Source organism: Ovis canadensis, chromosome 3 (assembly GCF_042477335.2).
Source record: "Ovis canadensis isolate MfBH-ARS-UI-01 breed Bighorn chromosome 3, ARS-UI_OviCan_v2, whole genome shotgun sequence".
NCBI classification, from domain to species: Eukaryota; Metazoa; Chordata; class Mammalia; order Artiodactyla; family Bovidae; genus Ovis; species Ovis canadensis.
The window spans coordinates 12431579-12455400 of NC_091247.1; the positions used below are offsets into that span (position 1 = coordinate 12431579).

At 51.2% G+C, this 23822-nt stretch overlaps 1 long non-coding RNA gene across 1 annotated transcript; it reads left to right on the plus strand.

The window, feature by feature from the left end:
- LOC138436637 (uncharacterized) lies at positions 1-20968 on the plus strand. The gene is made up of 4 exons (XR_011255505.1): positions 1-493; positions 701-1579; positions 1739-1927; positions 20820-20968. It is a non-coding gene; the product is annotated as an uncharacterized lncRNA (long non-coding RNA).
- The last annotated feature ends 2854 nt before the right edge of the window (positions 20969-23822 follow it).

Consider the following 23822-nt stretch of genomic DNA (forward strand, 5'->3'; position numbering starts at 1 on the left):
ATCGGCAGCATGGTGTCACGGTGCCCAATCCCCGGGGGACAGTGCAAAGACAGGACGGGACCATGAGAAAGCTTTGCACTGGAGGGTACAGGCTGTTTTTATAAGTAGGGAGTGTGTAAACTATCTTCAGAGGAGAAAGAATACTGGGGCAAAAAACTCTCAGAGTTTCTCTAAGAGAGAATGGGATGCTCTGCAGGGCGCCTGGAGGATGATTGGAAAAGGTGGACCCTGAAGGACTTCTCCAAGTGGAGGTGCCGGTTGGTAGGAGGAGAGAATTCCTGGCTGGGGAGGGGGACAGGGGTCGGGGGAACAGCCCGAGCAAAGGCCTGGGGGCATAAGACTGGAGTGCATCCAGTCGGTAACAGCTACCGTGCATTCAGGTTGGCCTTTAGTCCTCACAGCAGGTCCAGAGGCTGGAATCACTGCTGCGGCTTCACAGGACAGGAAATGTGTCTCAGAGAGGGACAGGCACTTGCTCCCGGTGGCACAGCTGGTGAGTGGCAGGGCCGAGGCCAGCGTGCTTTCTCCGGCTTTGTGCGCGTCCAGGGAAGCAGGCTGCTGGGGGGGCGGAGCAGGGAGGCCAAAGGGAGAGAAATGCCCTGAGGCCTGGGGGCCTCCTCCCCCCACAGGAAGGGGGAGGGCGCCGGGGACCCAGTGATGGTTGCTGAGCTGGAGAGCACTGACCTCGGCTGGTCCCCAGGTGCTGTCCAGCCCATCTGGCTCCACCTCCTCCACCTCCACTCTCTGCATCCACCCACCTCCACTGTTTCTCAGCCACTGAGAAGCCATGTGTGACGGAGGAGAATGTAAAAATATATATGCAACCGAAAAACAACAACGAGCTGACAGAACACAGCTATAAATACTCTGACGGGCTCGGAGACGGTCCCCCATCCTGCTTCCTGCTGCCTGAGGCGCGAGCGCACGGATGTGGCAGGTGGGACGGGAACTCGGGAACGCGAAAGGGGACAGCCATGTGTGGACCTACTCTGTGCCAAGCGCCTCGCAGGCAGCACATCTCTGGATCTTTGCAAAAACGCTCCCAGAGAATCACCGCTGTCCTCCTGGCTCCCCTGGGAGCCAAAGCACAGGGAAGTCAGTCTGGTCAAGGTCACACGTCAGGGGACCGTGGGAAGCGGCAGAGCTAGCATTCCAGCAGGGCCAGCTTTCTGAAGAAGAGAGCCAGCTTCAGGCTCTGCCTCCTGAGATCCTCGCCCAGGGGCAGGGAAAGCATCAGGCTTCCGGGAACAACTCTGCTTACACACCTTCCAGGGCTCCCCAGTGCCCTCCAGATAAAGACCTAATTCAAGGCTGTCACAGCCCTGTGATGTGGCCTCTGCCCACTCCCAGAGCCCACCTCCCGCCACGGCCCTGGATTTCTGAGTCCCAGCCAGGCAACGCTGGCCTGCTCTCAGGACCCCTTGAGAGCCCAGCACAGCCGGTCTTGTCACCTCCTGTCCCCTGAAGTCACATCTGCCTGCAGCCGGGCCTCAGTTCAAATGCTACCTCCTCTCGGCCTCCCCCACGGTCAGATCCTCCTGTGCTCTCCCTGCACGGCCCAAAGCTCACTTGTGATCAGGTGAGTCACTGCTGGTGATGGGCTGCAGCTGTGAGGGCCGGGAGGGGGGGCAGTCAGGGCCTGCCGCACATGCGCCTCTCTGCCGGCCTTGCAGCTGCTAGAGAGCCTGCGGGTGGTGGTGTGAAATAGGATTGAAGGGGAGCTGGCCTTGGATTCTAGGAGGAGGAGAAGGAAAGAAAACGAAGGAAGAAGAACGACAAAAGGGACTCCTGGGGCCTTCAGGAGGAGAAGAGCCGAGAAGAACTGGAGATAAGTTGGCTCCGGCTCTTGGACCTTCGTCGTGTCTTGGATCAGCTTTCCATGTGGCGTTGGAGCCTGTCTGCACCTCTGGCTGGTGTCAGCGTAAAGGTAAGGCTGCCAATGGGGTTATTTGTTCCTTTTCAGACTTTCCCTATAGACCAGCGCTGCACAAGAGGAACATAATACAAGCCACTTGAGTAATTTTTAATTTTCTAGTAGCTACTTAAAAAAATAAAAGAAGCAGCTGAAGTTAATTTTAATGTTTTATTTCACCCAGTGTGTGTGAGTTTCTCAGTTGTGTCTGACTGTTTGCAACCCCAGGGACCGTAGCCCACCAGGCTCCTCTGTCTGTGGGATTTTTCTAGGCAAGGATACTGGAGTGAGTTGCCCTTCCCTCCTTTAGAAGATCTTCCCAACCCAGGGATCGAACCTGGGTCTCCTGCATTGGAGGCAGACTCGTTACCATCTGAGCCACCAGGAAGCCCATTTCACCCAATATATTTCCAAATATTTCTATACATAATCAATATAACAACTGAGATTTTTTTAGAACTCTTTTTTCCCTACTAGATCTTCAAAATCCAGTGTGTATTTTACACTTAGAGTTTGGACAGGCTGCATGTCAAGTGCATAATAGAACCCATGTTGCTGCTGTGTTAAACAGTTCGGCTCTAGACTGTAAACTCCGTGAGAATCGGGGCCATGACTGTACCCACCACTGTTGTTTCCAGGGTCTGGCATGTAATGGAGATGGAGAATGTTTGTCGAATGACTGGCTGACTGACTAGCTGAATGAATGAATGAACAAATGTCTGAGGCCTTGTTAGATCAAAAGCCAGTTGCCTTCTTGGGCCGTGGAAGTGAAGTGAAGTGAAGTTGCTCAGTTGTGTCTGACTCTTTGCGACTCCATGGACTGTAGCCTACCAGGCTCTCTGTCCGTGGAATTTTCCAGGCAAGAACACTGGAGTGGGTTGCCACTGGGCCGTGGAAGAGTATAAAAGTAAATTCTAGTCCCACCTCTGCATCCTGTGCACTGCATGACCACAAATGAGTCTCTCACCTGTTGGGCCTTAGTTTTCCCATCTGTACAATGGGTTGGGATTGGACTGTGTGATTTTTTTTCTCCCCCAGGCTCTCAGTAAAGTTTCTCCAGGGGAGCCTGCTCTCTTCTCTGCAGCTCCCTTCCTGGAGTCAGGCCCCCAGAGAAGATCCCTGTGCCTCACACTCCTCTCTCTGCCCTCCCTCCTCCTATCTGTGAGGCAGGAGGTCTCTGGGTTCTGTTCAGAGCAGAGCGGAACCCTAGAGGGAGAGACCGAGGCAGGGCTCCTGCCACACTGTGGCCACACAGGGAACAGGGCCAGCGTGGGTTCTCAGGCCTGGCCCTTCCCCTGTTGTCTCTGTCACCGCTGTGTCCACGTGTGTTCAGAGCTAGGAAGAGACCAGACCAAGGCACATCCCTTGATTCAGCAGAGAAGGAAAAGGAAAGCCAAAAGATGTGTTGAGACACAGTGAGCAGGGCAGAGCTGGGCCTTTGTTTCTTTGTTTTCCTCGTCTGAAAAATGGGTGCAAAACCTGCCTTCATCCCGTCAAATTTCACTGCCTCAAATGCAGGCTCTGCTATGCTGTGACCTTGGGCAAAGCACTTTACCTCACTGCCCTCAGCATCCTCATTTGTAAACTTGGATGATAAAAATACCACCTTCGCCAGGTTGTTGTGCCCACGAAGCCTATTAACACACACAAACCTCTCTCACGGCTGCCGGGCACACTCTAAGTGCTGTACAAGGAATAGATATTATTAGCCTTCACCATGGAGCTAATTCTGCAGTTCAGATGCGGTGAGGGGTGTGACCAGGGTTTGCAAACTAGAAAGTTCCCTCTGGAGAGGCAAGCATTTTTGGACTGCAGAGGACGGCACAAACTATAAAACACGTTGTGACTTGCAAAGCGTTTTGTAAATGTTGCCGCATTAAGGAGGCAGTTGTGGATTAGCTTTTTATAATCCGAAAAGCACTTCAGCATCATAAACCACTTTAGGGGCCATAGAGCTCTTTGCAAGGGCTTTCTAGACTGTCAAGTGCAGTGAAGTCTGAGACAAGTGGCCTTTCAGAGACATGGGCAAGATGCAGGGTAGGAGTGGGTAAAGACAGCAGCTAGAACCAGGGGAGAAAAACAGCAGTTCATTTCCCCTGTTCAGAGAAACCCTAGCATATCTGCAGATTCCTGCCATTCTGTTCTGAGTCCAGGGAGGCCTCTCGGCATCGCTGACTCAGCCAAACAGGAGGAGTTCGGCAGGAGTCAGCCCTGTCTTCTTTGTGATCCTGCCTCGTCTCTTTCCTTTTTCCTATCTCAAAGGCAATGGACCTGACACCCTTTAACGATTTCCCTGGGGGTGACCGGGGAGATGCCCGCTGACCTTGCCCTGAGGCCCAGACTTGTGGGAACCCCGCTTCCTCAGCTGCCCGGCTCTGATCTCCCTGTCCCTGAGCTCAACCCAGCCTCTCTCCCGCCTGCCCCACCTTCCTCTCTTCCTCTCCTTCCTCTTCAGAAGCAAGACATCAGCATGGCCCTCCTGCCTCCTCTAATAGTGTTAGTCAATCCGTCAGTCAGTTCAGTCGCTCAGTCGTGTTCCACTTTGCGACCCCATGAATCACAGCACGCCAGGCCTCCCTGTCCATCACCATCTCCCGGAGTTCACTCAGACCCACGTCCATCGAGTCAGTGATGCCATCCAGCCATCTCATCACTCAGTCGTGTCCAACTCTGCGATCCCACGAATGGTAGCCCACCAAGCTCCTCTGTCCATGGGATTCTCCAGGCAAGAGTACTGGAGTGGACTTCTGTAGTACGATTCATTTTTCTGAGCAAAGCCAGAAAATCCCAGCAACTGTGAACGCAGGTTTTCTCGTCCGGTTGCACGCACTGGTCCATAAGCACTCTTTGGTCACGGCTGTGCCCCAGCACTCAGTCCCGTGTTTGGCCCTGTAAACATGTGCTGAGTGAATGAATGAATGAGTGGTGGGCTGCTGAGTCAGGGAGAGGAGAAAAGCTGCCCTGTGTGCTTGTCCAGTGCCCACAGTCCACAGAGGTCAGTTCTATGTCAAGGGAACTCATTCAGGAAGAGGCTGAAGCTGGTGTGTGTCCATTTAAGATGCGGAAACAATCCCCCACCAACACATCCTTGGTATCCTCGAGGGCCATAGGAGTGTTGGCACTTGGGGTCCTTCTTTAGGGTCTGACATGTCCCCATTCGCCACTGCCTCCTCCCAGGGGCACCAGGGATGACAGAATAACAGGACTGTAATTCCCAGGACCCGCTGCACTTCAGAATCCCCTGGAAAGCGTTTAACACCAGAGCCACTTGGTCCTTGCTCCTCTTCCGCTGAGACGTGATCTGATGTCAGTGGGGCCTAATGACTGATTTAAATCCTAGTTGATTCAAATAGACATCATTGAGACAGAGAAAGAGGGTGAATTTGGAGAGCAAATGGGTCTGAGTGCCAGTGGGGTTTCCACAAGGATCCCTCCATGAATCACGCAGTCTGGGGGCTGGAGTCCAGGGCAAGGGCCTGGCTGGATGGTGCAGAGGAAGTTACGTGGGCTTCAGAGTTGTTGGAGGCCTGGGTTCGAATTCCCAGTTCTACTTCATTCCTGCTTTGCAGCCTTGGGCAAGTCACTGCACCCATCTAGGCCTGTTTCCCTCCTCCATTAATTGGCAATCAGAATTCCTCACATGCTGTTGGGATCAACCAGTAAGAAGGTGTCATCTCTAATCACCTGGCACAGGGCCCAGCTTGGAGCCAGTACTCCACAAACGGTGGTTCTCTTGGCTTCCTGAACTAGCTTTGGGATAGGAGGGGAGGACAAGGTGGCCCCTACACTGCCCTAAGTATTTTTACTTTTTACTTATTTTTTATTAATTGAGAGGAGCATTGGACTGTGAGAAAGAATGCGTGGCCTTGTCCTGGTTCTGACCCATCATGGTGTGTGACCCTGGCCAAATCTCTCAACCTCTCCGAGCCTCAGTTTCCTCATCTGTAATCAGGGATCCAGTGTGTGTACATCACATCGCAGCTCTGTTCAGTGACATCACACTAGCCCGTCACACTGGCGGGACTGTTTACATCAGGGAAATTGGCAAACATTACAAATGAGGACTCCGCTCCCCCCACCCCCAGCAGTCAGTTTATCAGCAGAACAGTGAAACTCAGACAACAATACCTTCCACCGTAGCTGCTGGGAGAGTCTGAGAGCTAGTGTCTGTTAAGCCCTTAGCACAGTACCTGGGACTTAGCACAGCACCTGGGCACTGATACATGTTAGTTAAACGCACTCGACATTAATCAGCCAACCTTTCGTCTCTGCCTAGTATAAGGTAATCACATCTGTCACCTCATTTAGCTTTAACAGCCCTAGGAAATTTCTCTGTGTGTGCTAAGTCACTTCAGTCATCTCTGACTCTCTGCAACACTTTGGACTATAGTCCACCAGGCGCCCCTGTCCGTGGGATTCTCCAGGCAAGAATGCTAGAGTGGGTTGCCATGCCCTTCTCTAGGGGATCTTTGTGACCCAGGGGTTCAATCCGTGTCTCTTCCATCTCCTGCATTGGCAAGTGGGCTTATTACCACTAGTGACACCTGGGAAGCCCCAGGAAATTTCTGGAGGAGGAAATTAAGGCTCAGACAGGCTCGCTGACTTTTTCTCTTTTTACTTATTTTTTATTAATTTTTGTTGGAGTGTAGTTGCTTTGCGCTGCTATGTTAGCTTCTACTGCACAGCAAAATGAACCAGCTATGAAGCTTGCTGACTTTAAACACAGTTAAATCTTTCAGGCCAACTATGTGCTACGTTTATTCTTATATAGCCACTCCATTTAAGCCTTACCATCCCCTTTTTCTCATGACAGTTGAGGAATCAAAGCCCCAGGATGGGCAAGTGACCTGCCCAAGGTCACACAGTGAGCCCGAGGCCAAGGTTTCTGTCTTGAATCCTCATGTGCTGGCCTTCCTCCCCACCAAACCCAACCGCATCCCCTACTGGATCAGGGCGCGCTTGCTGATACAATCGCTCTGGCTCTTTCCAGCTCTGACATCCTCGGTATTTAAATCAGTACATGAATATTTCACGAGCATCCCAGGCGCAAATAACCCCCTGCCTGGTTATGTTAGGCTGGGGCCGCAGCCGTGAGGCCGAGGCGCTTCTGCTCTTTGCGAGACAGGCAATTCCGCGAGGCCTCCGAGCAGCAGCCAAGGAATCGATAGCCTTTAAATAAGTAATTAGAGGCACTGAAGACGGCGGCACATCCAGGAGTGAGCAGGAGATATATAAACTCCTTAAGTCTCCCAGGCTCACTGGGGAGGGCCAGTTCTGGTTCTTGGTCAAGAAACGTGACAGGGCCTGGGGCGGGTGAGGATGAGGAAGGGCAGGGAAGGCTAAGGTGGAGACAACAAGAGTCGGCATCTGTTGAGCACTTCCTATGCATCAGGCTTTGCCTCACTAATACCCTACCCAGCGTTCTCCTAAAGACAGTGAAGCTCAGAGAGGGTGAGCCAGTTGAGCCAGGCTGCACAGCTAGGAGATGGCAGAGGTCACAGGCCTGCCTGACCTCAGAGCAGGTTTTCTCAACCTAGATGCTATTGACATTTGGGGGCCGGATAATTCTTTGTTGGAGATGGAGGCAGTCTGGGGCCTTGTAGGATGTTTAGCAGCCATGACCTCTATCCTCTGGATGGATAGAGGAAAGTAATCCATCCTCCCGCTTGTGACAACCAAGAATGTCTCCAGACATTGCCAGATGTCCCATGGGGGCCGCCACCCAGCAGCGAGTCTCTGTTCACTTTCCTTCTCCTTTCTTCTGCTTCTGGTGGCTTTTGTAATAAGGATCAGCATCTTTCTCCCAACCTAGAGAGGTGGCCGTGGAGCCGGAACTGGCTGGGTGAGACATCAGCTTGTTTACTGGCTGGCTGTGTGACCTTGGACAAGCTCTCAACTTCTCTGTGCCCCAGGGTTCCTATCTGTAATGCCCCCTGCTGAAAGTATATCAGGAGGTTGGAATGAGTTTGTACTATGTACACATAAAGCAGAGCCTGGTAGATAAGCGTGAGCCGTCGTTGGCATCAAGGACCTTTGTGACGAAGTACCAGTGCAAGACCGCAGCCTCACTGGTACAGTTCTCCCCGTAAGAAAGGGGAGAAGCAGGAGGGGCCAGGGGAGAAACCATTTCCACAGCATCTGCTGTTGTCCCCTTTCTGCTGCAACCCCCCACCCCACCCCTTCCCCCAGCCCTGGAGGAGTCAGAGAAAACAGCCAACAAGGATGGCTGTTTAGTCCCACAGGATCACAAGGTTATAAGAACAAAAGCTGCCACTTCCTCTCTCCCTGCAGTGCTGTCTGTGCGTGGACACCATCTGATGAGAATGTAGTTCTTTTTATGACCCTGGAAGGTATAAAATACAGATAAGCAGTGCATTTTATCACTGGAATTGGTCCTCGCATTTTACTGCTCTAAGCATGTGTTTTGTTTCATTTATGTCTGTTAGAAACAAGGTTCCAGGATGCTGTCCTCATTTGGGTCTTGAGAAACGTACTGTCACGAACCCATTCCTGGCCCTGCTTGCAGTGCCGGTGTGTGTGTGGGTGAGTGTGTGCGTGCAACGGTGCAGCTAAAATTCTGCCTTGCCCCAGAAGGAAAGGTCCCTCCCTAGGGATTACCTGGCCCAGGCTCTCATCTAGTCAAGGAATGTTTGTGTGTGTGTGACTTTGCTAATTGGCGTAGAGTTGATTTACAGTGCTGTTTGTCTTGGGTATACAGCATAAGTGACTCAGTTATACATATATATACGTTCATTCTTTTTCAGATTCATTTCCCATATAGGTTATTACAGAATATTTATTGGGTAGAGTTCCCTGGGCTCCACAGTAGGTCTTTGTTGGTAGTCGAGGAATCTGAGGCCCAGGACAGGCCAGTGCTTCATCCATGATCGGGGAGCAGCTTGGCTCAGCGGTCATCTTCTGAGTGTGTCAGTGAAGCCCCACTACTGAGAGCTGTGCCCTGGTCTCCATGGCACAGAGGAGCTGTCTTTGCAGCTCGTGGGGCAGATGTTGTGGTGGGTGATGGGTGAATGGGCCTTCCACGTGGTGATTCAGGGACCCAGGCTCCCTCCTCCTTGTGGCTACACCCTCCTCGAGAGCCTCAGAATCATCTGCTTTTGGCTAACTGGGAGAAGAATTTGGAGACTTGCACGGTTTTATGGATTTTTATAAAAACTTCTGGGCTTCCCAGGTGGCTCAGTGATAAAGAATCTGCCTGATAGTGCAAGAGATGTGGGTTTGATCCCTAAGTCAGGAAGATCCCCTGGAGAAGGAAATGGCAGCCCACTCCAGTATTCCTGCCTGGGAAATCCCATGGACAGAGGAGCCTGGCAGGCTACAGTCTATGGGGTCACAAAAGGGTTGGATACAACCTAGCGACTAAACAACAACATGGGCCTAGAAGTGGATCAGGCCACTTCTGTCCGTGTTGCATCAGTTGATCCAAGGTCACCTTCAATACTTAACTGCAAGAAATGTCGGGAAGCGTAGCCCGGCTGTGTGCCTCGGAGGAAAAAGAGACAGATGGGTGAACAGCTGGCCTGGTCTAGGCTGAAAGCTGCGTGGGCAGAGAGTACTGAAATGGAAGTGCAGGTCACCCATGCCCCCAGTTTGAGGTTCTGAGTGAGAGTTCATCTTTTTTGTTATTATTTATTTGGCTGTACTGGGTCTTAGTTGGGGCATGCAGGATCTTCAATCCTCAGCTGCAGTATGTGGGATCTAGTTCTCTGACCAGGGGTCAATCCCAGGACCCCTGCATTGGGAACTCAGAGTCTTAACCACTGGACTTGGGTTAGCCCCAAGATCTCATCTTTTTGAGCCCTGTCCATTGATCACTGGATACCTGTGACTTCTCTCTTGAGAGACCATCCCCACCCATGATCAGTCTGAGACTCCCAGGGCCCTGGCTAACTCATTCCAGGAGGAGTCAGCAGCCCTTGTCTCTAAGGGGTTGCAGAGAAGGAACGGAGGAAAGGGGTTCATTTCCTGAAAGGCCCTGTTCTCTGGGTCAGGCCAGCAGTGTCTCCTTTTCCATGGAGGCGAGAGCCTCTCTCCCCAGGGCTACATGTCACCTCACACCACCCCAGGCCCGAGCTCCAGGACCTCAGTTCTCATACATGTGTGCACGTGCGTGCACACACACACACACACACACACGCACATCGCTCAGAACTGGCCGTAGCAGCAGTTTGTTGCTTTGGTTAACCAGTATCCATTTGAGGGATCCCCACATGGTGAGCAGACTCCTGCCACCGCAGACACTGACCGGGACATGTATTCTGCAGCTAGAATACAGACTGCTGCTGCTGCTGACTTGCTTCAGTTGTGACCGACTCTGTGCAACGCCATGGACTGTAGCCTGCCAGAGTCCTCTGTCCATGGGATTCTCCAGGCAAGAGTACTAGAATGAGTTGCCATTCCCTTCTCCAGGGGCTCTTCCCAACCCAGGGATTGAACCCGGGTCTCCTGAACTGCAGGCAGTCTCTTTACCGCTGAGCTCCAGGGAAGCCCTGAAGTCTGGACACACCCTCCCGGGTCTGGAAATTGTTGGAGTGGCACGGAGGCCCAGAGTCAGGTGGGCCTTTAAAGGCGGCTGCCGCAGAATGGCACCATCTCCAGGTGCCAGCAGGAGCTGTGGCGACCAGCTGGCAAGTGGCACACTCCAGCGTGGCATCCTGGCTGGGCGGGCACTCTCCGAGTTCCCGTCAAACCTGTTTCTCCAGTCCCCCATCAGTCGTATGTCCCATCTGCCACTTTCCCAAACGCCTCCTTCACATTAACCAGAGGCAGTCTCCACTGACGGGGCTGCCAAGAATCCTGCCTGCTGTACCTGGTCACTGACCCCCTCCCTCCAAGGATCTCCTTGGTTGCCAGCTTCCTTCAGGGCCATTCCAGGCCCCAGGCAGATCTAACAGCCTCCACCCTCAAGGAAAAGGCCAGAGTTCCCATGTCTCCCCTCCAGGAGATTTCAGAGCAAATTTCCAATGTCTTTTCACTCCTTCAACAGTTAAATTCCTCAAGAATTAGCGTAATTGGTATTCTTTGTAATCCCATGTATTTTCATTTGTGCTTCTAAAACCATCATCCTGAGAAGAGGCCCACCGTCTTCCCTTGATGCCAGAGGGGTCCAGGACACCGAGAAGGTGAGGACCCTCTGAACCGTAGCCCCCAGGCTGCTGGCACCGGTATTCCTTCGTCTACAGCATAGGTCTCCTTCACCTTAGGATCTGGTTTGAGGACCATCCCATCCTCCCTGCATGGTTCTTACTGGAAGTAGGTCCTTACTTCTTCCAGGGGTGAGCTCTCTCCACTCTGTAGATACAGCCTCCCTGGTGGGGACTCATGAGTTAAGAGTAGTTTTGTTTTCCACAAAGTGGGGGAAGGCAATTTGAGTAGGAAAGGAAGCTGAAAGCTGAAGACACAGAAAGAGGAAAGGCGTAAAATGGGGTGGGGGGGAAAGGGAGGGAGCTGGCAGCATCCTGACCCCTGGCCCAGCTGCGGCCCTGCCCAGTAGCAATCTGGTTGTCCATTGTCTGCTTGAGCTTCCCACTTTTTTTTTTTTGCCTCAGCTGGTTGGAAACGGAGTTTGCTACCATTTGTCTTGTTCCCACTGAACCTGCAGGGTCCGCACAGTGCCTGGTGCATGGTAGGTGTACAGTCGACACCTGTCAGTGAATGAATGAACAACCACGCACATGCAAAAGAAGAAAGAGAGTCCAAGGCACAGAGGGGAGAGGGGTTAGCTCTACGTGGGCAGACGTCAGGAACTGCCTGGGGTGGGAGGAGATATTAGAAGTGGGGTTCGAAGAGTGAATAGGAGTTCTCTGGAGGACGATTGTGGGGGGAAGAGGTTAGTGAAGACAACAGGGACTAGGCTGAGAAAGAATTAATATCAGATACAAACTTAGGACATACATATCGGGACTGATCTGGGTCTAAATCCTGTGTTCCTGATGATGCCAGAGCTGCAACTGGGTATCACCCATGTCTGGGTGCCCTTTGGCTCCCCTCGTGGCCTTGTGCATCTGGGTATCACCCATGTGGTCGGCACGCTTCGGCTCCACTCATGGCCCTGGTTCTCCTCCCACCCACCCAGCAACACTCCTACAACTGCCCTCACAGGGGGCCCTGATAAGCCCCCCAGATCCGTAAGACAGATCCCTTTCAGTCCTGATCCTCCTTAACCTCTGAGCAGCTTTCCACACTCTGACCTTGGCCCACACTGCTCCTCCTTGGCAGCTCCTTCACTGTCCCCCTGGGGTCTCCTCTCCCAGACCCACCCCCATTCCTTAAATGTCAGTGGCCTTCCAGGCCTCTTGCGCTGTACTCGCCCTGGACGCCCTCATCAGCTCCTGTAGCTTTGCGGACCGCTTGGTGGTGCAGCCTCTCGGAGCTCCAGCTCCATCAGCTCCAGAACCCCCTTCTCCTGCAGACTGTGCAGCAACCCCCTCAGACCCAAATCGGACTCTTCACCCCACCCCTCCTGCCCATTATTTATATCCGTGTTCTGACTGTGGACACTTTCCCCATCTACCTGCCATGAAAAGCAGATCCTGGCCCCACAGAAGAGAAGAAGCAGAGTGGCCAAGGGACGGGGCTGAGCACAGAGAGGGGTCTGCCTGACTCGGGTCCCACTGCTTGGTTAGGACTCAGGACGCGGCAGTGTTTCTCACCTCTGACCCCCGGGGCCTCCTGGGGCTGGGGCAGTAAATGTTGACCCAGTCAATTTCCACCACGCTTGAAAGTAGCGGTCAGCTGCTGACCACACTGTCAATTATTCAGGCTCCCTGGGACTCCTGCAAGAGCAACGGTTTAACTAAAACACAGCTCCGTCGTCCTCACACATCCAACTTGCCTTCAGAGGCCTGAAGAGGGATGGCCAGCCAGCCCGGAGCACCTCCCCAGGCCCTCGCTCCACCCCCCCACCCCCACACCCTACACTTAGGTCCAGGATTTGCCAGGTCCCCTGTGCTCAAATCTCCTGCGGGTTTTCTCAGGCCAAGGCCTGAAGGGCAGAACCGGGACCAGCGGCAGGAAGTGACATTTCAGTTCAGTGCCCTGGGACATAGACTTTTCTTGTGACCAGAGGCAGGCACTCTGGGAGGGAGGGAGCCCCACTGTAGTGGGTTCCTGCTAGTTCACACCAGGTGTGATGGGGAGGGATGGTTATCCATGCGGAGAGACCAGGGCTGCCTAGGAAAAATAACTAACGTTTTAAGCTTGCTCTAACATTTGCAAAACTCTCAATAGCACATGTTGTCGCGTGGCCTTAAGTCTTTTTCTTGGAACCAAGTGGTACATTTAAAAAAAAATGTGTTCACTTGATAAACAAGTCAAAGGCTTTACTGGGGCTCCAGGGTGAGGCAAGAGTATCAATTCAGCCCTGCCCTCCAGTAATAGATGTTGCTGTTCAGTCACTCAGTTGTGTCCAACTCTCTGCAACTCCATGGACTGCAGCACTCCAGGCTTCCCTGTCCTTCACTATCTCTGGGAGTTTGCTCAAATTCATATCCACCGAATCAGTGATGCTATCTAACCATCTCATCCTCTGCCACCCCCTTCTCCTCTTGCCCTCAAGCTTTCCCAGCATCAGGGTCTTTTCTAATGAGTTCGCTCTTCACAGGAGTAACAGGCAAGTTTGGTCTTGGAGTACGAAAAGAAGCAGGGCAAAGGCTAACAGATATTTGCCAAGAGAATGCACTGGTCATAGCAAACACCCTCTTCCAATAACACAAGAGACAGCTCTACATATAGACATCACCTGATGGGCAATACCAAAATCAGATTGATTATATTCTTTGTAGTCGAATATGGAGAAGCTCTATATAGTCAGCAAAAACAAGACCAGGAGCTGACTGTGGCTCGGATCATGAGCTCCTTATTGCCAAATTCAGGCTTAAATTGAATAAAGTAGGGAAAACCACTAGACCATTCAGGTATGACCTAAATCAAATCCCTTATAATTATATAGTGGAAGTGACAAATAGATTCAGGAGATTAGATCTGATAGACATAGTGCCTGAAGAGCTATGGACGGAGGTTCATGGCATTGTACAGGAGGCAGTGATCAAGACCATCCCCAAGGAAAAGAAATGCAAAATGGTTTTCTGAGGAGGCCTTATAGATAGCTGAGAAAATAGAGAAGCTTAAAGCAAAGGAGAAAAGGAAAGATACACCCATCTGAATGCAGAGTTCCAAAGAATAGCAGCGAAAGGTAAGAAAACCTTCCCAGGGATCAATGCAAAGAAATAGAGGAAACAATAGAATGGGAAAGACTAGAGATCTCTTCAAGAAAATTAGAGATTAAAAGGGAACATTTCATGCAAAGATGGGCACAATAAAGGACGGAAATTGTATGGACCTAACAGAAGCAGAAGATACTAAGAAGTGGTGGCAAAAATACACAGAAGAACTGTATGAAAAAGATCTTAATGACCCAGATAACCACAGTGGAGTGATCACTCACCTAGAGCCAGACATCCTGGAATGCAAAGTCAGGTGGGACTATGAACAAAGCTAGTAGAGGTGATGAAATTCGAGTTGAGCTATTTCAAATCCTAAAAGATGATGCTGTGAAAGTGCTGCACTCAGTATGCCTTCAAATTTGGAAAACTCAGCAGTGGTCATATGACTGGGAAGGTCAGTTTTCATTCCCAGCCCAAAAAAAGGCAATGCCAAAGGATGTTCAAACTACCACACAATTGAACTCATCTCATACACTAGTAAAGTAATGCTCAAAATTCTCCAAGCAAGGCCCCAATAGTACCAAGAACTTCCAGATGTTCAAGCTGGATTTAGAAAAGGCAGAGGAACCAGAGATCAAATTGCCAACATCCTTTGGATCATCAAAAAAGCAAAGCAACAGGGTTCCAAAAAAACATCTACTTCTGTTTTATTGACTACGCCAAAGCCTTTGACTCTGCAGATCACAACAAACTTTGGAAAATTCTTCAAGAGTTGGAATACCAGACCACCTGACCTACCTCTTGAGAAATCTGTATGCAGGTCAAGAAGCAACAGTTAGAACTGGACATGGGACAAAGGACTGGTTTCAAAATGGGAAAGGAGTACGTCAAGGCTGTATATTATCACCCTGCTTATTTAACTTCTATGCAGAGTACATCATGCAAAATGGCGGGCTGGATGAAGCATAAGCTGGAATCAAGATTGCCAAGAGAAATATCAATAACTTCAAATATGCAGATGACACCACCCTTATGGCAGAAAGTGAAGAGGAACTAAAGGGCCTCTTGATGAAAGTGAAAGAGGAGAGTGAAAAGGTTGACTTAAAACTCAACATTCAGAAAAAGAAGATCATGGCATCCAGTCCCATCACTTCATGGCAAATAGATGGGGAAACAATGGAAACAGTGAGAGACTTTATTTTTCTGGGCTCCAAATCACTGCAGATGGTGACTGCAGCCATGAAATTAAAAGACGCTTGCTCCTTGGAAGAAAAGCTGTGACCAACCTAAACAGTATATTAAAAAACAGAGACATTACTTTGCTGACAAAGGTCCGTCTAGTCAAAGCTATGGTTTTTCCAGTAATCATGTATGGATGTGAGAGTTGAACTATAAAGAGAGCTGGGTGCCGAAGAATTAATGCTTTTGAACTGTGGTCTTGGAGAAGACTCTTGAGAGCCCCCTGAACTTCGAGAAGATCAAACCAGTCAATCCTAAGGGAAATCAGCCCTGAATATTCATTGGAAGGACTGTTGCTAAAGATCCAATACTCCAATACTTTGGCCACCTGATGCAAAGAACTGACTCCTTAGAAAAGACCCTGATGCTGGGAAAGATTGAAGGGAGGAGAAGGGGACGACAGAGAATGAGATGGTTGGATGGCATCACTGACTCTATGGACATGAGTTTGAGCAAGCTCTGGAAGTTGATGATGGACAGGGAAGCCTGGCATGCTGCAGTCCATGGGGTCGCAAAGAGTCTGACATGACTGAGCAACTGAACTGAACTGAACTGAGCTTCAGCATTAGTCCTTCCAATGAATATTCCATGGTTGATTTCCTTTAGGATTCAAGTAATAGTACTGAATGCTGATAAAAAGGCGATTTACAAGGTGTCACGGAATGTTCTAGACATGTGACGTACTTCAAAGCACACTACCAACATAACCACCTAGGGAGGCAGCTGCTGGAACTGTCTCCATTTTACAGGCAAGGTTTTACAGAGGAAGCACAGAGCATGCAGGGCAAGGTCACGCCTGGGAATCTGAGCCCAGGCGCCTCTGACCCAGGCTGTATGAGGGGCTTTGGTCAGGGTTAGGCAGACGATCACAGAAATAATGATCTAAGGACAGAGCCGCGGAGGAGAGATCAGAACTAATCTATCCAGATTGAGGGCAGGGGTGACAGATCAGAGACAGCTTTCTTGAAGTGTCCTTGAAGCTGAGAACTTCCAGAAGGGGATTTCCACAGGGGGAAGAGTCCAGGGAAGGAGGAACCTTCCAAGCAGGGGGCACTACCAGAGCGAAGATCCTGGGGTGCCAGTGCCCCCGCCAGGACACCCTCAGGGCGGCAGGCAGTGCAGACCAAGAGCTGTGTCTTCGCCATCTCCTGGCTGCACCCACTTCCTGTTTGTCTGCAGCTGTATTTTTAGATGTCTTACTTTCCGATGACACTGGTGGGCTAGCAGGATCTGGGCCCCCTCAGTCAGTTTTTTTATAGTCTCCCAGCTCGAGTTTCTGTATCTCGGCCCATCCCCCAGGGTCCTGAGCTGAGGGGCTGATGGGAAGCCCCAGCTTCCTGTAATGCAGGGAACTGACTGGTCCACTGGGGTCCCAGGGGCCCACTCCAATGCCAGTCAACACCAGCTCTCTCCGCCTCTCACCTTGCCAGCTCTTTCTTCCTGCCAGTTGAATTCCACTCCAGTCTAAGAGACCACTCTGTGCCAGACACTGGGCTGGGTACTGGCAAGACGGCCCTAGAAATGACAGGAGGCACCTCTAGCATCATATGTGCTAGAGTCAGGGTGAGTGGACATAATTCACAGTGTAGACTGGGGCTTGTATGAGAGTAAAGAGGTCCTGCTAATAGTTATGGTGGGCTACAGTGTAAATGTGGGCAAAAAGATGTAAGGTTGCCTCAGTTAAGTCTAGAAAGATGGAAAAGTGAGGGGCGACTTGACAGTGGAGGACAAGCGGAAGGGAGTCTTGGCAGCGGGGATGGCACGTGTGAAGTGGGGACAAGTGGAGAGTTTACGGAGGCAGTGTGCTGTGGAGAGTCCAGGGTGGCCTCCAGGTGGGAAAAGGGGGACAGTTTGGAACAACTGGGGCTTCCCTGGTGGCTCAGACGGTAAAGAATCTGCCTTCGATGCAGGAGACCCAGGTTGGATCCCTGGGGAGAACAGGGTGGCAAAAACCCAGCAGCTCTGCTAGCCGGGGCCCATGGCAGGCATCACTAATTGATCACACCACTCTCCTTCCTCCTGATTCATCCTCACAGCCCTCAACACAGAGCCAGGGGCTGGTCACGACCAGTGGTCAGGCTGTGTACCAGATGAAGCCAGCAGTGGCTAACAAGTGTGGACTTCTCTGGAGAGGAGGCTGGAGCTCAAGTTGAGAGAGGCCTAGAATGTGGGCGCAGGAGCTGGAATATTCCCTAGCATTAGGGAACCAGCAGAGAATGGCAGAGGGAGGAATATAACCAGATTAACATTTGAGGAGTTTCAGGAAGGTCACTGCCATTGGTGGAAGGGACTGGGGCAGAGGAGGCATTGAGGGGCATGTCCAGGTGAGAACAGACGGGCCCAACTGAAGGCGGAACAGGGAGCAGAGAGGTGGATCTGACGGTCTGGGAGAGATTTGTCGCGCGGCAGTGAGAAGAGAATGGTGGTTAGGATGACTCCGGGGTCTCTGGGGTCCTGGCCCAGCGTGGGCAGGTGGAACAGCACAGCGGGAGGTCCTGATAGGAATCTTTGTCCAGAGATCACCCTGAGACTCTGGGCCCCTGTGGGAGAGAGGCCCAACAGGTTTGGTGGGTTTACCACTGAGAGCATCAGAGCCTGGAAAAACTTGCCTTTTGAGGAAACTAACGATCACAAGATGCCTCTGTCCCCCACTCAGGGACCTGCAGGGAGAAGGCTGGAGAGCAGATGCCTGGTGGTTCTCCCCAGCGTGGAGAAATGGGAGCCCACAGGTACTGACTGTAAATTCTGGGGGTGACTGCAAGAAGGGGAGACTGACATGTCTTTACCCGAATGGTATGGACTTAGCCATGGACTGCCACCTGCCCCAAGGCCACCACAGGGGGACTCAACAACACAATGCCAGGGTAGAATCCTTTGGATTCTGGTACCTGGGAGGCAGAGAGGTTCAAGCCAAGCACAGGATGTGGGGGGTTGGGAGGAGGTGGAGGTGATGGGCTCCCTGGAACCTTCTTAGCCTGAGGCTGGGGTCTAGGGCACTAGAGGGATGAGGCTGAGGGGTCACTGGAAGGTGTAGCTTTGTCTGGGAGGGACCAATTGTGCCTGCGGGAGAGGCCTGGGATTGGGTCCCTGGTCAGAGGGACCTGGGGGCCTCTACTTACTACCTCCAGACCTGCAGACACCACAGCCATGACTCACAGGAGGGGAACCACAGCCTGGCCAGGTGCTGCTAGAGGGATGGCCATTTCCCTGCTTCTGCTCCCCTGACCCCAACCCTGGGGGGTGAGCCCAGAGGAAGGGTGTGTATATGAGTGTGTGTGTGTGAAACAGACCCCACACTCAGAAGAAGTGGGTGTTTGTGTGTATGTGTGACAGACCCCACAATCACACGGAGGAAGGGGGTGTGTGTGTGTGTGTGTGTCTGTGTGTGTGTCTGTGTGTCTGTGTGTCTGTGTGTGACAGACCCCGCACTCATACCTCCAGCCCCCAGAGCTCCCAGGTTAGCTTACCTTGTGGAGGAAGAAGAAAGTTTGGGATCAAATTTGAGCCTGAAGTTTTGAAATGACCAGACCTTAACGAGAGAAAAATTGCTTTCATAATCAAAAGCTGTCTGAATGTTTGAAACTGGACCAAATACTATCAAAGGTGCATAACTCCCCACTGGTGGAGGGGTTTGCAGAGCCCAGCTGGTTGCTGTTATTGAAAAATAAAGCTGTGCCATAATTGTAACCCAGGGACCTGAAAGTCCTTAATAAACCGTCTATGAGGGGAACGCAAAAAAGAGTCTGCTTTGAAGGGGAAAGATGGTTAGAAATCAGGCCGGAATGAGGCTTTATTGAATGGATCAGGCAGTGGGACCTAGGAAGCAGGACATCTGTCTCTCCACTCACCCCTCCCTGCACGGTCTGGGGGTAGCCTATCTCAGGAAATGCGCGTCACTGTGTTCTTAGCTGGTGCCGGTAACACCCTCAAATCAATGGCGAGCCCACCCCCCAACCCAGGTTGGTTTAAGGACCAAGGAGACCTCTCCTCCAAGGCCGAGGCCAAATCTCAGGATCCCATCACCTTCGCTGAGCCAGGTGGGATAGGCCTGACGCAGCATCACGGGGATGACTTTCCAGAGAGGAAGCAGCTAGCAGCAGAGAGCTCAGGCCGCACTTAGCCAACCACCTCTGCAGCCAGGGTGGGAAGACAACAGACAGAGAGCCAGGCACAGGAAGAGGAGGGCTTCAATGTTGGAGACACAGGCATGGGCAGGATCGGATTCCCCAGAGCCCACCCACTGGTAAACAGGGCTAGTCGGGGACCTGACCTCAAGGTCTAGCTCTCTCCTGGGGGTCAGGGGAGGTAAGGAGAGAAAGGGCTGCGGAAGGGAGTCTTGCTCCCGAGGCCTAGGGCTGCAGAGGGGAGTGTGGATCGGGGCCTCTGAGGCTGAGGGATCTGTGGCAATGTGGGGACAGGGATGGGTACGAAGTCGGGGACTCTCAGGAGGTGGACATCTGGGCGTCATCAGGTAGAAGGGACGCTGCAGCCTCGGAGGGAAAGCAGGATGGGAGAAGACGGGAAGGGAGCCTCGGAGGAGCCAATGGAATGTTCAGGAGAGGGAGGAAAAGGTGCGGGAACTCGCCTGAGAGCCAGGCAGCAGTCAGATTCTGGCCAGGCTCTGGCCCCTCTGGCAACTGACAAGACGCATCTCTCAGCTGCTCTGGGAAACCGAACAGCCTTGAGTCTGCCCAGGTGGGCAGCGGGTCAAGTTTACCTCCCTGCTTCCTGTGCCCCTCCTCCGGCTCTGGCTGCCTCTCAGGGCCGCCTCTGAGACAGCCCCCCATGTCCCCTCCCCCTCAGGGCCCAGCATTCCAGACTTTCCCCTCATCAGAGTTTACCAGGCAGGTCTGAGTCTCTCACCGGAGTCCCTGGCCAAGTTCAGCCTGGCTCGCTGCCGCCCTGTCTCCTCAGCTTATAGCAGGAGCCAGTTGAGGCCCATTTGCAGACAGCCACATGCCAGACCCAGGACCCTCCCCACCGAAGGTAGCGAAGCCAGCCCACTCCCCCTAAGTTCATCCATGTCAGTTCCCACAAGAGGGCTTATGCTCCGGCTCAGACACTCGGACCCAAGGAACCCAAGTCCCTCCCTGGTCCCTTTCTCACCTAAGTCACTGGCCCTCTCCATGCCCTGTGTAAACTGGAGTCGATCTTCAAAACCCAGCCAGCCCAAGGCTTGGGGCATGGGGAGGCAAATGGGAAACTGGGGCGTCTCTCAGCTTCAATTTGCCCGTCTCTCAGCTTCAGTTTGCCCTCTGTACATAACCCATGTATCAGCTGGGGTCCCCTCATCCTTTATGATTTCAAAAATATCAGTTCAAAGCCATATTCCACACCCTGTGGGAATGCAAAGATACCGCTTATGCTTTGGAGCACTCTGGTTTACGTTTTCTCCCTCCCTTCTGCCTCAGAGCAGCGACTTCTGCTAAATTCGTTTAGTGTCTGGATCGGGCCTCTGACCCAGGTCTGCTGTTTTGTTTTCACAGAGCCCTGACTGAGACGTGGAATGTGGCCGTTGCCTTCTGCTATTTCCACCAGAAACCCACCGCAGAGGTATTTGTGTGGAAGGCAGGCAAAGGGAGGTTTCAGGAAGTCAGAAGAAAGGTTTCAAGTGCGACAATAAAAACTTCAAACAGACATTGGACAGTCCTGTTCTTTAAAGTTTCACCCCTGAGAAGTTTTCTTGGACCCCTTTATCTCACACAGTTCCCCAGCCTGGCTCTTTTTTTTTCCTTTTAATTTTTTTTTTTTAACTGAAGCATAGTCAATGTGGGCGTCCCTGGTGGCTCAGTGGTAAAGGATTCGCCTGCCAATGCAGGAGACATGGGTTCAATCCCTGGGTCGGGAAGATCCCCTGCAGAAGGAAATGGCAACCCACTCCAGTATTCTTGCCTGATGAATCCCATGGCTGGAGGAGCTTGGCGGGCTACAGTCCATCAGGTCACAAAAGGGTTTGACATGACTTTGCTGTTAAACAGCAACGACATGGTCAATGTACAATATTATATAAGTTACAGGTGTATAATATAGTGATTCACAGTTTTTAAAGGTTATACTTCATTTTTAGTTGTTATAAAATATTGGCTATATTCCCTGTGTTGTACAATAATCCTGGCTCTCTTCTTCATCTTCTTTTTCACACCTCTCTTCCTTGAGACTCAAAATAGTCCAGTGGTTAAATGCAAGAGCTCTGCTCCCATATGGCCTGACTCTGTGAGCCTGGCTTTGCATCTCATCAGCTATGTGATAATATGAGAGTTACCTAACCTCTCTGAACATCAGTTTCATCTTTCTCTGAGGATAATAAAAGCTGAAGATAACAGGATTGGTGGTGAGGATTTCATAAAGCAATCCATGGGAAGCTCTTAGCAGAGTGTTAATAATGTTAGCTATTATTATTATTATTATCATCAACCCCCTCCAAATTTTCCTACTTTCCTAGACAGAACAATTCAGCCTTCTCAGGCCCTGTCCCAAATCTTGCCCATCTTTGCATATTCAAGTCCAGGAAGTCTCAGGCACAGAAGGAGTGTTCTTTGAACATGATTGGCCCTCCTTTACTGGCAGTCAGCCAAGGTTGTGAATGGGCTCCATCACAGGTAAAGGGGCTGAACAGTGACCCCCAAGCCAATAGGTACTAAACAAATCCTATGCCTTTCTTCCTCTTTCTCTCCTCCTCCCCTCCCCTGTCCCCATTAGGCTGAAAGTAAACAGCACTAAGGGCTTCCCAGGTGGCTCAGTGGTAAAGAATCTGCCTCCCAATGCAGGAAATGCTGGTTCAATCCCTGAGTCGGGAAGATCCCCCAGAGGAGGAAATGGCAACCTACTCCAGTATTCTTGCCTGGGAAATTCCATGGGCAGAGGAGGCTGGTGGGCAACGGTTCATGGGGTCACCAAGAATCCAACACGACTGAGCACGCACACACCACCAAGGCATGTACAAACAGCACTAACAGCAGCAGCAGATCTGGGGCCTAATGGGAACTGTCTCCAACCTTACTGAACTACTGGGAAGGAGTCACTGTCTTCAGGGGTCTCTATACAGCCTGGAGTTTTCTGGGGCCATCTTGTCTACCTCTTGAGAAACCCTACCTAACGAGGAGGCCAAGACAGAGAAAGAGACTACTTCTCAGTGATGTCATTTGAGGTTCTAAATTCTGCCATACCTAGATTCATCCCTTGAGTTTTCCAATGTTGTGTGCCCGGAGATCTCCCTTTTCTTGTTTAAGCTAATTTGATACAAAATTGAATCAATACAAGAGTGAATGAATCTTGACTAGTGAAGAATTTCAACTAAAAATGGGGTGTATAATAAAACAAGGAGGAATGTCATGGAATCCACTGCAGAAAGCACAGCCAGAAACCATAGGAATGAAAAGGCTGCCTCTGACTCCACATCTCTCGCTCCTGACCTCTCTCCCTGAAGCCACACAATTTCCCATTCCTGCTTTTTCTCTGCATATCTCCTTTTTCTTCCCCTCGCAGATCAGTGTTTCTGCTGACTCATTAGCTCATCTAGAAAAGGTCCCAGGACTGATTAGTATTGGCCCAGATTTGGTCACATGACCCTAAACCATTATTGTGATTGGCCAAACAGGGGCCATTACCTCTGGCTGGGTCCAGGCCCACCTAAACCAAATAGACTAAGAGAGGGTGAAGAGTGGACTTAAAAAAAAAAAAATCTAAGTACTGTTTTCAGAATAATGGAGACTGAATGCCAAATACTGCTTCGCCCCCTGACAAGTCTCTGTATGGAGTTAAGTGAGTTTCTGTTTTACAAATCAATGGAGCCCTGAGTAAGCTCAGGGCCAGCCCCTTGTCCTAGAGGAACAGTTCTAATGGAAGCTTTCACCTGTGACAGCAGCTTCTGGAGGGCTGGTTTCGCTTGGGCTTTCACTAATCTCCATTCAAATCACACATGAGCCAGAGGGGACTAGTTCTGACTCTAGCCCCAGCAGGAGGCCTTCCCTTGGCATCACTGGAGTTTTATAAATGTCCCGTTACATGGAATCATAAGGAGGCAGGGAGTCCAAGGAGAGAAGTCAGGGAGAGAGGAGGGGATCATAGAAGAGCTGGCCTCTGAGCAAGTCCTTCAAGGATGGGCAGTAAGAACTTCTCAATCCTGCAGTCAAGAAGACAAGTAGTTGCAAGTCTTGGCGAGGATGTGGGGAACTTGGAGCCCTCACGCACCGCTGATGGAAAAGCAAAATAGTGCACTCACTTTGGAAAACAGCCTGGCAGGTCGTCAAAAAGTTGAACATAGAGCTACTGTATGACCCAGTCATTCTACTCCTAGCTGTATACCCAGGAGAAATGAAAATGTGTTCATGTAGAAACTTTTACATGAATTTTCACAGCAGCATTGTTCATAATGACCCAAAAGAAGAAACAACCCAACTGTCTGCCAGCTGATGAATGGATAAATAAAAATGTGGCTTGTCCATACAGTGGGATATTATTCCATCATAAGAGGAAATAAAGTACTGATA